At 36.6% G+C, this 16062-nt stretch overlaps 1 protein-coding gene and 1 pseudogene across 16 annotated transcripts in view; both read right to left on the bottom strand.

Annotated features, from left to right (window-relative positions):
* Syt1 (synaptotagmin 1) overlaps positions 1–16062 on the bottom strand; it is a 531406-nt gene that overhangs the window by 17174 nt on the left and 498170 nt on the right. The window lies entirely within an intron of this gene.
* Positions 6002–16062, bottom strand: part of LOC147823676 (large ribosomal subunit protein eL38 pseudogene) — a 36948-nt pseudogene continuing 26887 nt past the window's right edge. The window contains exon 1 of the transcript XR_015443483.1: positions 6002–16062. This exon is cut by the window's right edge and continues 26887 nt beyond it. The product of XR_015443483.1 is annotated as a large ribosomal subunit protein eL38 pseudogene (transcript).

Raw genomic sequence — 16062 nt, 5'->3', positions numbered from 1 at the left:
GATCGAACTTAGGTCCTTGTGCTTGCGAGACAGGCGGCAGAACCACTGAGCTAAATCCCCAGCCCACCATTTCTGTTTTTAATCGTTGTCCCCTACTATATCCTCAGGATTAGCCAAGAACTTGATGGCACAAAAGTAGGACCTCAATAAGCATTTCTTGAATGAGTAATGAGTTCTGGTTTCTTTCCTCAGCATATTTGAGGGAAGGCTCTAAACATTGCTGAAAATTCTTGAATGCTGTCCCTGAAAATCTGAAGTCCTAGAGACATCATCTATTCCTTGGACACTGAAAAGATAGCAGATTGAACTTGGTGACAATAGCTCATTTGTCCAACAGCCCCTTCCCTGAGCCACTCATTTAAAATACTCTGACAAGTATGGATACAGACTGAATGGGAACTTGACAAAAGTTACCCATTGGAATGATTGTAAGGAATTAGTATGTTCAACTCAAAAAATTTTAAAAATTTTGTTAGAAACACAAATATTACTGTTCTGTGGTATGACTCTACCTTTTTTCCACCTGCCTTTATAATTCCCTAGAGAGTTTTCTTCAGGTTATCAATAGTAGATTATCACATCATACAACACCACAGAGACTTATAGAACATTAATGATTAGTATTGAATTGCCAGCATTTAAGGAGAACATGAGTTTTCTTCAAGAAAAGGCAAAGCCATAAAAACTTTCTAGAGAAAAGCTATTCTACATTATTCTTCAGAAGATGGCGCTCTATGTGGAAAGCAAATTTATCTAATGAAAGGCTGTGAAGTGTGTTTTTCTCCCTTGAAGAACTGCCTGTGGTATGGATGAGGTTAGAACACTGTGTTCACATTCTTCCCAGTTTAGCTGCCGGGTGGGAAGGTTGCTAGGGCTAAATGCTGAGCACTTGCTTCTCTTAAGAGTGACGATCAGACAAAGAGGAAATATTCTAAAGCAAGCTGATGACTTGGCTTGAAAATCCATCCAAGAGGGTGCAGAGTGAATTAATTTAGTGGAATTGTTGGGCAGAGGCAAAGGTCTGACTTTGAATCTTGTCTGGAACTATTCTGGGTGATTAGGATTCCAAAACTGGTCTCAAAAGGGCTAATTATTACTAAGCAATGCTGGATGTGAATATACTTCAAGCAACTGACAACTTGTTACTTAATCTGAAGGCTACTTTAGAGGGACAGTTAAACATTTTTATTGAATAAATGAATATGAGGGTAGCATACATGATGTTCTAAGAGAGCTACCATATATGAGCTCTGAATTACACTGAAAAGCTCTGTGTTTTAATGCCTCTTTGAGGAAATATAAATGATTCAATCAAAATCCATATACAGTAAGTATTATTAGTGCTTTTTAGGTAAAACCATTCCTATCCAACTCTGTGAGATGGAGCCAACATTTTACACAATCAACATGACCTATTTTGACTAACAGTTGGCTTATATTGTAATTTGCTGCTTCTTTTAATGTAATCAATGTTTAAGTTTTGTCACTGGAATTTTTACAAGTGCATGTTAAAGTAGTACCAAAAAATTCTAAAAAAAAGCAACTGCTGAGGCATTTGCATAAAGGACAGGACTCTGATGAGTGGAAAACATTTAGAAATTCAAAAAGCCAGATCTGCATACAATCACAAAAACATGTTTCACAGAAAAATGGGAGACCAAATAGATGTTAGAGAACAGACATTGTGGGATAATTTTGAGAGAGTGAAAATACTTACTGTGTAGTCACAATTTGTCAACAAATTATTAATGGCCAGTTTGTAAAAATCAGTCCTCACCAACCACCTGTCTCTCACACACCAACATTCTTAGATAATCTTTAAAAAGCAAAGACTGAAAAGAAAAAAAACCCTGTGCAAATAGAAGAAATGTCAATACCAAAGCCATACATTTTAACATGGAAGAGAAAAGACATCTTTATGTTTATGCCTGTTGTTTGTCCTACGTTCTTAACTTTTGGAATGCCTTAAGGAACTGGAATTTCACAAGAACTTTGGAAATCCTAAATATGAACAAATCTACACACATGCACACACATTCAACTATATATGTATGGGATTTGATTGTAAAAGCATTTTCAGGGAAAGTGCATGATTCATCTATAAGGCTCTCTGTGGTTGTTTTCTGGCAATGCAGAAATTCCTTTAGATAGGTCATCATAATACTGATTGTCATCTCCACAGTAACCAGTTTTCAAGGCAACTGGCTGAGGGTTGTGTTTTTGGAAGGGGCAAATTACATCAGAGGCATGGTAGTAACACAAGAAACTGCAAGCTACTTACATTAAAATTCCTTTACTAAGTAGGCATTTGTCAAATATTCTCCTCATTATCTGAGTTAAGCATGATTTACTTGGGGGACATTTATGGGCAATGCTCAGTCTCTTACTATATGATATAGACAGTACAAGTATTTTCCTTTTATATCATACTATTTCTTTCTTTCTTACTTCCTGTCTCTGCCTGCTACTCTTATATAGGTGGTCTATAGAGAAAGACTGGATTCTTGTGGGATTATCTAAAATTGACCAAAAGGAATCATGAAATTCAGTAACTCTTCTGAAAAATATGTTCCTTAGATATGATGGAATCCATTTTGCCAAGTGCAGGGATAGGGATAACCAACTTCCTGGAAGTGCTCCAAAGTTTAAGTTTTTGAATTTTTTTTAAGCCAAGAGAAAGAAACTAAGTTGGGACATAGCCTAACCAAAATACCTCAGTTTTAGGATTTTGTGTCTGTGTCTTAAAATACTTGAAAAATTCTGAAGATGGAGCTATTTTATGGCTGTCTTATAATTGCAGACCATAAGGTAGAGTGCTTAATTAGTTGGAAGAATGAACTGGGATTTCCAAATGAAGGTGATAGAGAGTAAGCCAATCATAGAGCCTCCCTACCCTGTTAGCTATCTTAGACCTAAAAGAATGCCAACAATAATAAACACTAGCTCCCTATTTGCCAACAATACTCCAGCTACCCAATAAGGGAAAGAGTGCAACCCAATAATATGAACAACAAGACAAAGCATGTACTTGTACACATGTACATGCCCACACACACACACACACACACACTACTGACCCAGAAAAGTTCCTGCTGGAGTGACATAATACATCTCTAACTCTGAACTCCCTCTGTGTCCCATGGAGCCTTATTGGTGAATTGATGAAATCTTAAAATCTCACTATTGCCTCAAATCTGGAGAGATGCTAACTGAATAACTATCTTTATTTTTCCTTCTTTTGTCTGATGGGTAGTGCATCGGCCACTGGGCAGAAGTGGTGTGTTTCTTTCTTTCTGCTATGACAGATATCAGGAAAGATGCCACATTGAATATAACTCACTAGAAAGGAGATTTTTGTCTCATTTGTTCACACAGCTTTGTATCTACAGTAGAGTAGTGCCTTGTATAGGAGAGAGACTCAATAACCCTTGTTGAATGATTAAAAAAGCACCCTAGAGTATTCCCCTTAGGGTGGGTATATGTCCTGATTGAAGAGAGAGGTTAAAACTTCGTTCTAAATATGAAATCCCAGAGGAGAGAGGAGCACTCAGGAGTTCTAATCACAAGGATGCCCCGCAGCTGCCACATAGCTCTCCTTTCCTTCTCTATTCCTCTCTTTCGTCCCCTTAATCTACAGTACAATGAATGGTATCCAGTACTACATTCTCCAAACCATTGTTTGAGGGAAACAAATTAGAGTCAAGGGGAAAAGAATCAAGTAGAAGTCATCAGAACAGAGAAGGTCTGGATAGAACTGTCCCAGTATGAAGAAGGGAGGTGGGCAGTGACAAATAGCCAAACAAGTTAAGGCAAGGTGCCCAAATAGAAGCAAAGAAAGCCAAACAATCCTTAAAAGAAAGGAACCCAGCATACAAAAGAATGATAAAACTCCCCACTTTTAAAGAAAACATAATCCAAAGAACAAAACAAAATTCCTCAGAAGTGCTTTGTACCATGAATCAAGTTAATGAGACCATAAACTCAGAAAAGCATGACCTCAAAGAGGACATGATAGAACAGGAAGCTTGCAGAACTAAGGATTTTGAGACAAAAACAAAATTATAGAATGAATTAGTAAAGTTGATATTGCAAGAGACAAAATGAATATGGCTGCAAATAAAATGACCTAAATGAATAATTTGTAAATACAAGGGGAACAAAGGAATTAGGAGATAATGGACTGGAGTTCAAAAGCACTTAACATGAGGAAAATTGACTCCCTTAAAAGAGGTCTAGTAACTAGGACAGGGGAAATATTCACAAATATCATGCAGGGAAATTTTTCTAAAGAAGAATAAAAACTACAGCTACACACTGAAAAAGCAGACCACATTTTAGGAAATATTGATAAAAGAATGCTTAATGCTACAAATATGTCTCTGACTGAAGACATTCCTCCAGTATTCAAGTAGAATAAACAAGCCACATAGGAGAAAGTAAAAAATAGGCTGGCTTCAAATGTTTCAGCAATATCCAGCACGACAGCAGTATATATGTTAAGACAGACGTTCCACTATGAAAGAATTTCAGCCAAGGGTGACAAATAATTGGATCTCTTAATTTTCTGGTCACAATGATTAGGAATAATGGTGTAGCCAACCCTAAAATATCTGTCCTGGCATTTCCCAAAGTATGTCCTATGAACTTTAATCCTGTGAAGTATTCTTTGAAAAAGGGAATTGTGGTCAAACAGGTTAAAAACACAGGATCTCTAGGAGTCCTATTGTGGAGATTTATAAAACACATCAGCATATAAAAGACTCCAAGACATTAAAAGAACCTGTTTTTCTTTTTAAACACATTCTTTAACCTAGTATTTTTCTTTGAAACAAGTTTTATTCCCTAGAACACCTGTTCATATCTAGTTGAAAAAGTAACATCTCATTTGGAGAATATTTGATCTACCACCATGAAGGGGGAAAGCATTTAATAACTGGAAAGAGAAATCAATCCAAAAACAATGCATATTTATTCTCCCACCCCAACCAAAGACAACGTTGAAATTTTACCATTCATTCATTTACTATAAAGGAATGAAAGCTTAAAATCTGGTTTTGCGAATAGAAAAGTACTCCTACCAGATTGGGTGTGTAGGAGCTCTTTGAAAGTATTAGCAGAAGGTCCCTCCTTAAGCTGCCACTTTCAATCTTTAAGCACAGCTCAAATTCACATCTGCTTTGTTTAAAGGCACGCATCTCTGAAGGCTGCATTGCCACCACAGAACCCAGGACATGGCAGGCCTTCAGCTTTGTACAAAATGAGAGAAATTCTAGGAGGGATGCTGACATCAAACACTGTTTTTCTTCCTTAGGGATCCAGGAACGATGTAACTAAAGGGATAAATACCATCTATTGCAGAAGGAAAACGAAGTCAGCCTACTTTGCAATATCTTTCCTTACTTTTTGGTATTTCTCCAGCTTCCATAAGCACAGTTTATGCCAGTGTGAGATGCCTCCTAATTAGATTATATACCAGTGCTTCAGAATGGTGGAAGACTTTGCTGTCTACTCACATCTTGTCTCTTTTATGCTACTTTGAACTGGAAAAAGAATTTTAATTCAAGACGGACTTGTCTCTATTTTCCTCCCTTCCTGTTAAGGCAGAGTGTGTGAGGAATGTGGAATGAAAAAGCGGGAGGGAACTTTCAGATAGTGTTATATTTATCTGTCCTGCCAAGATACTGCCAGGGAGCACACTGAGGTGAGAGAGTGGGTTGAAGAGTAACTGATTTAGCAAAGGTCAAAGGATTTCAAGAACCAGAAGAGGGAGGACCCCGTGGTGACCTGGAATGCAGCCTAAGAAGCAGCAATTACCAGGATATGCTGCCCTCTTCAGGATTTCTAAGAAAAAATTCACCAGTTAAAAGGAGCGAAACTGAAAAGTCTTGAGTGTGAGCAATAGGAATGCTACATATTTCTGGTTGGGGAGTTATGTCTAGAAAAGCTAGTAATATGCATGCTCTACATCCCGACAATGTCACTGATATGTAAGTATGCTAGATATACTCTCACACATTTGCACAGGGAGACAGGCTCAGGGATGTTCTTTGTGGCATTTTCTGTGACAGTAAGAAATTGGAAAAACTCAAATAACTAACAAAATTCAACTGAAGTATTTACCCAACTTAAAATGCTATGTAGCAGTAAAATGTAACAGAGGCACATTAACCAAACTGGATACATTGCTAGAATAATATGGAGAGGCAACATGCAGCATAATATAATGTGATCCTATTTTATAAGGTATGAAAACATGCATAGAGTATAATGCCACTTATATATCTGAAAGTATAAAAACAAAACTGAGCATGCGTTTGTGTGTGTGTGTGTGTGTGTGTGTGTGTAATAAAAAATATATGGGAGTAATAAACACAAAATGTGAAGACAGGTCCCGAGGATCACACACCAAATTCAAGATAATTACTTCTGAAAAGAGAGTAAGAAGAAAAGATAGGCAGATGTATACAGGATATTTGGATGCTATAAGCTGTGTTTTATTTCTTTAGTGTAGTGGCTACATGAGTATTCATATATTTTCATCTATACTTATTATCACATGCATGAACTGTTTCATTAAAAAACTGAGGAACTCTGAGTCAGATTCAACGAAAATTGATGAGGGCCTGTCAGGTAGATAACACCGTGCCCTTCCACATTTTGTAGCCTGACAGCCAATACTGGAGGAGTCTGTGCTTCTAAATGTAATTGAATCTCATTATCTGGAAACTTCTGCATTGAGCCTTCAGATCCTTTAGCCAATGTGATCCCACCTGACCTGCAGCTGGCTGCAGGGAGCTCACCACTGTGACTGATGGATCAGCAGAGAAAAGGAGCAAGTGGCAGGGGCAGGAAAGCAAGGCAGATCACTAAGACTTAGGAGAAAGGAAATGAAGCTTTTTTCTTTTCTAAGTGAATTGAACTTTCTTCTTTCTACACCTGACATTCTCTCTTCATTTAGGAATTTTCTAACATAAACTGGTGGGAGATGTGGACGGAAGTATAGAAATCCTTACAGTCATTAGTAACACAAAGCTCTGGGTTTGATTCCCAGCATATTTCAGGGGGGAAAACTGTATGGGGGAAAGGCAAAACTTGCCATTGGTTTTATTTGGCTTAAAATGGACTAGACTTAGAGGCTAGTTAGTGCTTAAGCTGAGGCTGGATGTTCACTTTTAAGGCATCTATAGGGGACGTTAACCAGCCAGTTGAAGGTGATACCTCTATGAGTGGTTGTCAGCCCTGGCCTCATAACCACCTGGCCCTTTGGGCTGATCATCAGAGATTCGAAATTAGTGTGCCTGAGAGTCATATTGTATGGATATCATTTCCTAGGTGATTCTAATGTGTCTTCACCATTGAGAAATGCTGTGCCAGAAATGCTATCTCTGAGGCCATGATACACCACAAGTTTCAGGGCATTGGTTACCATGGTTGGGACAATTACTGCGGGCATTCTTGTCTTGGGGAGGAGTGGAGGGGTTGAAGGGAGGGCAGGGGAATGGGGAAAATAAGAACCAAGATGGATTATTTAAAGGTGCAAATTTCCAATGATGAATGTTATTATATTGTATATCTTAAATGTACCAATATAATTAAAAAAAAAAGAAACCTCGGGGAGATGTTTGCACCTACTAATTTTCTTTCTACTCAGGACTGCTAACATATTTGCAGTACCACCTCTTTCCCAATTTATCTGTTGGAGATTATTTACTGGGCCTTGGCCCTTTCCTCATTCATTTTTTTTTTTTTTTTTGGTACCGGCGATCGTACCTTGCACTTGCAAGGCAGGCAGCAACACCACTGAGCTAAATCCCCAGCCCTGCTTTCCTCATTCTTTTGTGCAAGACCAGGTGTTCTGCTATGCAGCAGTGAAGGTGGTGAAGATTCCAGAAGGCCACAAAGATAATTGCTTGTACTGTCTAACAAGTCTGGGCTCTTTTAACCAGCTTCTAGACTTACATGCTTGTTAAAAAATACAAAATAAATTAGCCTCTCTTTCTCCTGCCCCTTTTCCTCAAACCCACTGGAGATGTTGTTAATAACTTGGGAAAAACCCTGACAAATTTGGGAACTAGGAGTGTAGTTGTAATTCAGCAGATAACTTTAACAGTGTTATATTAGATGGTCATTCAGGCTTTGTAGATCAAGATTGTTGGGAAGGAGATTTTCACGAAGGGAGGGATGACAGAGTGGAGTTCTTCTAGACCCTTCTTCTAGGGCAGCAGTGTGTGCTCCCAGCACCACTTGGGGACATGTTAGAAATGCAGAACCTCAGACCCTGCTGAGGCCTGCAGAAGCACAATCATCTTCATTTTACTAAGAACTCCAGGAAATTCCAGCGTGGAAGAGGACCTGCAAAGTGGACCTTTGGAGAGTGAATTAGGGATTCTCTAGGTTGGAGGAGGGCAGGTAGGGGGTTGAAGGGAGGATGAAAGGCGTGCTTACAACTACAAAAGCTTTGATATGTAGAATGGTGTGATGTTGTTACAGTTTGAGGCAGGGTAAATGAGGAACAAGTGATGCCATTTGGAGAGGCATCCTGGGCCTTGTCATGAAGGGGCTTGTAAAGCATGTTAAAGAATTTGATTTCATCATAAAGGCAATGAGAAGCTAACTAAAACCAATTAATGATTTTAAACAGAAAAATAATTGTAATGGGATTTTTGCTTTAGGAAGATATCAGTGGCAATAATATGGAGGATAGAAGGAAGCTGGGCAATGCCAGATCCAAGGGGGCTTTCCCAAGTTGTTGCCAACCACTGGAGAGGTGGGGAGGGATTGACCCCAGACCAGCCACAGCAAAGCAGGCAGGGACAAAAGGACACACACTGTTACCACATGACCTTCCCTGTTCCTTCAAAACCCTTTTACAAATTGCTGAATGCCATGGCAGAAGAAAAGCCAACCAACCAACAACAAACAAAAAACTTCAACTGTCAATAACCTAATTTTTTAAAAAAGTAAAATTTTAAGAAAATATGACTTGGAGGAAGACTCAGGTTTCAATGACAAATTATAGAAGCTGAGAGGACTAAATGAAAATATTCATTATTTATTGTTTTTGTGCTGCCTCAAGTTGTCAAAGAGACACTTTTGATGACTGATGATTGAGGCTACTTTACAATTTAGATTAAGTTAAGATTATCACTGTCAGCATAGGAAACTTGATATGCACATTCAGATTTTTGTTGTATTCTTGCTGTTTATAACTAAGGTTTCAAATGCAGTTTTCTTACTGACCACAGAAGATACTCTTTTTGTATTTCATTGAAGGTGAAATAATTTTCCAGAATATAGTTTACCTTTTATGGTTCCTTTTATCATCAGTAGCACATGTGTAAAAGAATTTACCAGTCCCAGACTTTTCTTTAAAAGCAGAAATAAATTTCAAACGGTTTGTTGTTTAAAATATTTACAGGGGTTATTATTTTTTACTCCTTTTAACAAAAATTGGATTCAGTATTTTTCCATCTACTTTTTGATTCTAATCCATAATATAAATTATGTATGAGAAGGCATAGTACATTTATTAGTTGAGTCTTAAAATGATACTTGACAAAGTTTGAAATTGAATTACCAGTGCTGTCACTTGTCTATCAGTTATTTTTTATATCTTTGAAAATATAGTGAACAAGTGTTCTTTCATCATGAAAGTATGACTGTAAACCAAAACTCTATTTATAAGAGGGTTTTTGTACATTTAAAAAACAAAATGTTAATGAAGATGAAAGTGTATGTTTCTGTGAAGCATCTGAACAGGAGATGAAAATCGCAAGGGAACTCAACTTTTTGTTTTGCCATTCAGCCTTGCTGCTACATCCTTCCCAAAGGGCTTTAAGGTAAATATCTTCCATATTTTTTGTTTCATGTCACCTAAATGGCCATAGTTCCTTTATTTAGCTTTCTGACCTTGTTTCTCTCTGAGCTTCCTTCCTGAAAACAGCAGCTCACAATTTACCTTCACAGCTCCTTCTTTCTTACTACTTTGCTTTCTCAATAGAATTTTCCTTGGTTTTGGAATGGAAAGACTTCAATAGCAATTAACATTCCCCAAAGCTAAAATAAATATGACTGTCACTATACCTGGGACTATGCTATACCACAGCTTAGCTGCATTAATAATGCAGATTGTTTCAAACTCTGGGGAGCTCTGAGAAAGCTGAACTTGCATGCATGACTGGGATCCTGGTTATGCATGGGTAAGCAGACCTTGAGACTTAAGCTAGCAGAACTAGTTCTGTGGCAGCATAGCTCAGCACTTCCTACAAGGAAATGCTAAAATAAAGGTTGTCTCTTCCATGACTATAAATTGGAACAATGTGTTGGGAGAGCAATTTGGCAATATCTGTCAACATTAAAAAGGTACATTCCTTTCCACTGAGGAAAGGAATTCACGTAGGAATTTATAAGAATTCATGTAGTAGACTCACTTGTATAAATATCTGAAGTTATAAACAAAGGGATTCAAAATGGTAGTGTCTATGAAGGGAAAAACTCTACATTCAATCTATATGTCTACTATTGGGTTCATTCACACCATAGAATGATAGACAACTATATATATGTTATAATATTAAAATGTTGAAGTGATAAAGCCAAGGAATGACTTGGTGGGCCTTTCATTGCCCCTGCTTTGCAGCCAGCCACCTCTTTTCTTTGATATGGACAATTGATACTGTATCTTATATAAGTGCTTCATAACAGAGCTTCAAGAACTCTTTCCAACTAGATTGCTCTCATGAGTCCCTCCTATGTCAACATTATCAGTTCATGGAAAGAGCAAAATTATAATATTTATACATAATATAAGTTAAACATATATATGTATAAAAAATTCTGAAAGGGTGCACACAGAACAGTTGAACAGTGGTTATCTCTGAGTGGGAGGGTTGAGTAGGGGACTAAAATGAGAGATTTTATACTTCTTATCATTTTTACTTCTTTGTCATGAACACATTATTTTTATAACTTAAAATGAATCTAAAGTAAACAAACAATTCTAAATAAACAAGTAATAAAATAGAAAAATCTACGAAGGGGCATATTTTTATATTTATAAATCTGAGTCCTTTATGTGCAGGCCCCCTAATAAGACCTTATGGAAAGGATGGACCTGTGGTGGTTCATGGTAGCAGAGGCTTGTCTGTTTTGCCCATCCTCACTAGAGAAATGGCTTCTCATGTCCTACTGTCACTTCTTGAGGATTCTGAAGGTTATGTCTTAAGAATGGCAGGGGAAACAAGTATTACTTTCTTTCAGAAGACTGCTTTAATTCTAGAAATCCTAGTTGGTGACTTTTTACCTTTTATTTATATTTATTGTGTTCCTTTTATCTTTAGCTTGAACTATAGCTGCTTTTATTGTAGTGTTCTTCTTACCCTGTAGATCTGCTCATAAGAAATACAGGTTTCAGTTCTCTTCCAAGATTGCAGGTATAGGATTAGGACTTCTTTGTGCAGTAAAGGGGAAAAGATTAGCCAGAACATGCCACATTTCTGTTATGGGACATGATTGGGCAGTAGCAGCAACAATTCTGCTTCAAGATCCGTGCTTCAAGATAGTCCCTCAACTTCTGACAGCATGACTTTTAAGGATCTGTATGCACCCTGTCAACACATACACACACACACACACACAAACACACACCATGTCCATCTGCTGTCATTTCCTGGTGCACATGGATACTCTAAAGTCACTGATACTCTAAAGTACTGTCTTTCTGGTATGCACAATGAATTTTTACACCACAATAACCTGTACCAACTCTTGTTCAAAATGCAATTAGCCAATATTCATTTTTCTCTTTCCTTTGCATTTGATTAAATGATGCTTGACTCTAAAGAGCTTCTCCTATAGAGGGAACAAAGTAGACTCCGGCAGGACAATTGGAGGAGGGGTAGTCCCCAATAATGTTTTACAATCCTAAGGGATTCTAGTTTTCTGTGTTCTTGCCTACTAAATTTTCATTGGTATATGTTCCAAGTAAGTCATTATAAAAGGCCAACCTAAATTATAAACAAAAATATATATTTGTCTTCCTTATGTATATAGAAAAGAATTATTCGACTTAGAAAAAGAGGTAGTTTGGTTTGATACTTAACTTTTGGTTTTACAAGTAGAGGATGATGTTTATTTTAGCAACTTAGTATTTAGGCCTGAATTTTTCTGAAGTTTCATCCTTATAGTCTAATTGGGAGTTATCCTATAGTATTCAAATTATCTCTTAGATTACTTCTTCATTTACTACTTAGCTCTTGGGCATGAGGAAAGAATTGATATGCTGCAAAGAATTAACTACTCCAGAGTGATTTATACAACATAGGAGCAAGAAAATAGATCAAGTGCATTTACAGATAGTATGTCCATAGGTATTTGAAAATGTCTACTTGGCCAACATGAGGAAATGTTACAAACAGCTGTTTGACTGGCATGTTGTGATCTGGCTATTTAATGTACATCAAGTTGATTTCATCTGTAGTGAAACATGACACATCATCAGACATTTAAAAGCATAGAGTTGTTTTTAGTTGTTACAAATTTAGATGGGAAATAATCCCATTTGCTATGAAAGTAGTTGAGTAGACAGATCTTGGGGTTTATTGACTACTTGGATGAAATTTGAGCTGCCTGGAATCATTTTACTTCCCACTCTGATGGAATGAGAGCTTGACAGTCCGCTTAAGGGAAGAACTGTGTTGGGAGAAAACCCATAAATCACACAGGAAGTGATGTCCTTCAAGCACAACAAATATGAGCTACAATCCTGGTAGCTTTGTTCTTAAACAATGGAAAAAAAGAGTCTTTTTCTTGATGCAGTCAGGCAGCATCTTCACTGACTGCCCTTCAAAAGGAAAAGAAAACTTCTCCTGCTACAGTATTTGTCATTCATGAGTTAACATATAAGCTTGACTTACAAACCAAAGGCTTGTTTCGGTATGAAATTAGTATTTCCCAGTTTGAGTTTATAAGCCCCTTTCTCTCTTGTCACATCTTTTCACAATGATATATAAGCCCAAACTTAAAAGGGAAAATGTTCAACTTCAATAGTAATGAAACATATCAAAACCCTAAGATAATCTTTCATCAGAGAATGATGTTAACTGCAGTGTGGCTTATGATATATAAAAATTTGAAATGCCTGAAGTGTTCAGCAACATGATTGGTTTAAAATTATGGAATTATCACATAATAAAATGATCTACAGTAATTTAGAACAATTTTGAGAAGATTATGAAGGCAGAAAGATGGCCTCAATATTGTATTGCTAAAAATCATATAGATTTCTATTAATTTTATTAACAAAATAATATCCATAGATATACAAGTATATGTGAAAATAGTCCTGGAAATATGCACCAAAATTTTAACCTTACTTATCTCTAGGAGGAAAATTTTATGGATGTTTTAATTTTTTCTAATTATCTACCTCTTCAAATTTTCTATAGTTTATACATATTTTTATTAGTGGAACAAAAAAATCTATTTATGATTTAAATAAACAAAAATATGCATGTAGAAATAGTCAGTATGACTTTGACAATGATTGCAATTCAAGGAGCCAGGGAACCTGACTATGAAAGAGCCTATATGCTACCTACTCCAGTACCCATTTTTCCCCTTTCCCTTAGGGTTAGCATCCTGGATTTTAGCTGAGGGCACTGTCTACTCAGAATAAAAGGGTACATCTACCAGCATTCTCTAGGTGATCAAGAGTAGATTCTGACAGTTGAAATGTAAGTGAAGTATAACATGGGAATTTAAAACTTTCAGTAAAAGGAAAAGATTCACCCTTACTCTTTCTTCCTCTTTTGGATGTATTGGCTGGAATCTCAACTGCCACATAGGCCCATGACAGAAAAGCCATGTGGAGAGAGTTGGCCAGCCTAGGTTCCTTGTGACAGATGGAGACCCAGGTCAGCTTTACATGGCTTACCTTTACATTTTTCATATTGTAGAGAAATGAAATTTCTTTATACCTTCATTGCTGTTTTTCTGGGGTTTTCAGTTATTTCAAACAATCCCGGCCTAACTAATATACTGTTTGACTAATCCTGTTTGTTGTTGTTGCTAATTAATTAGAATCTTTACTGCAGTTATCCAGAAAAATAAAATATTTGGAGAATCATGAAAACCATTCTTTTACATGTATCTTTAGTAATATGCTGTGTCTAGGATTTCTAGATCTCTTATTAATGACTTTTTTTTCTTTTTTGGGTATAGCAGCACATAAGCTATTTAGACACAGCCTCAAATATTGATATAGTCACTTTAGGAGCCATAGCTGCCAAATAGGCTTATTTTTGAAGGCTGGAGGTGGGACCCTGAGCCTCTTGCATGGTGGGCAAGCACTCTACCACTGAGGCAATCCTAGCCCTGTAATTCTTAATTATATAAATGCAATACATCGAACGAATGTAAAAAATGGTGAAAATAATGGCATTTTTACACCACTGCAAATGGAGAAGCCCTCAGTAAATACAGTCAGGGAAAAAGGAGCCCATTACTAAATGTAGTTCTTCATCTGGGATGTAGCCTTTAAAGAATTTTTACCAAATGAGTATTTTGTGAACTAATTTATGACCTTGAGAGAAAAACTATATTGAACTCCAAAATAATTCATAAGAAATTTCTTTTTGATTTTTTAATTTTTTATTATTATAGGACATGTTTGCAGTACATAATATTTACATCCCTTACTTTCTTTAGCATTTGTTCACATTGCTACAAAGTTAAGGCAGTGTGATTTGTACCCTGTGAATAGACAATAGGATCTAGTGCTCTCTTTGAGCAACATACAACTTATTCTCTCAGATTTCATCATTATGCAGCTAATTTACAGGGCAGGATGATAGAGTGCTTCAGGATTGAAACTTTGATGATGATGAAAACTATTTGGTTAGCATTGTCTATGTTAAAAAACACAGGCATTCAAAATGATTTTTGTAATGGTCATGAAAATTTGAGCAATAAAAGAACATAGTACTGATACCTTCCATCCCCCAATATGAGACATTATAACTTGTGAAAGTAGCCAGAATAAGAAAAGGAAAGAAAGACTTTTTAAAGAAAGATATCCTTTTTTCCTTTCTTTTCTTTTTCCCCTTATTGATGCAAATGTTCATATTTTCATCTCTGTATGATTCTTTCCTTGCTGCATTCCACAAGCCCAGAGAAACTTGCTGGAACTCATACAAAACCCTCTCTTGCTACCATATTAGGAATCAAAATGTGTAGCAGAAGCCCACTGCCAAGTGGAGATAATCAACAGAGAATGTTTATGCCTTCAAGCCAAATGAGTGCAGAAAAATGATTAAGGCAGCAAAATAAATAATAAAACTGAGGCTTGGCTTTAGATTATGGTCTTATTACATATCCTGCTCTCTAAGTAGGATGTTTGGGAAATTTCTATACCTCTTGGCCATTCAGGTATAAGAACCTAGTTATGTGTAATATTATTGTGGCTAAAATTCCCTTCAGGTCACAAGTGGAGCAAAGGGAAATAATCTGTCTTTGCCTTAATAACGATATCAAAAATTGTGTGTAGTTGCATGCCTCATAAATATTTTACCAGAACAGCAGAGACTGATTCCTCAATAATTTTAAATGTCAGGACCTTTCTCTCCTCATTCTTAAAAAGGATCTATGAATGTAAACTTTTAGGTTATAGTGTTTTTGTTCCAGGTAAACTAGTTAGGTTTAATTATATTTTCCTTTTTTCATACATGACACTTTATCACATACTTGGCTAGAAATAAAATTTTAATTAATACATAAGCCAAATTAATAGATATTTCAAATCACAACATAGTGATTCTGGAATTATAGCAAGGCACAAAATGGGGTTATATAGTGAAGGCAGAATAATTATCTAGTGGATTAAACAGACTATTGTGGAACTATCTGCCTGCTTTATTAAGACACTAATGATTACACCTGAAAATGTGATGCTATAATGATGAGAAATTTGACCTTGTAGCCACATTTTGTAAGTTTTAAAGGAGGCAGAGGTAAGAAATGAGATCAGAGAATACAGGGTTTCATATATCAAGGCAACAGATGACA

Source organism: Heterocephalus glaber, unplaced genomic scaffold, assembly GCF_053883595.1.
Source record: "Heterocephalus glaber isolate CG9 unplaced genomic scaffold, H.glaber_assembly_v1.0 deba00001571, whole genome shotgun sequence".
Taxonomy (NCBI): domain Eukaryota; kingdom Metazoa; phylum Chordata; class Mammalia; order Rodentia; family Bathyergidae; genus Heterocephalus; species Heterocephalus glaber.
The sequence above is the reverse complement of the archived record's forward strand: the minus strand, read 5'-3'. Positions and strand labels throughout refer to the sequence as shown.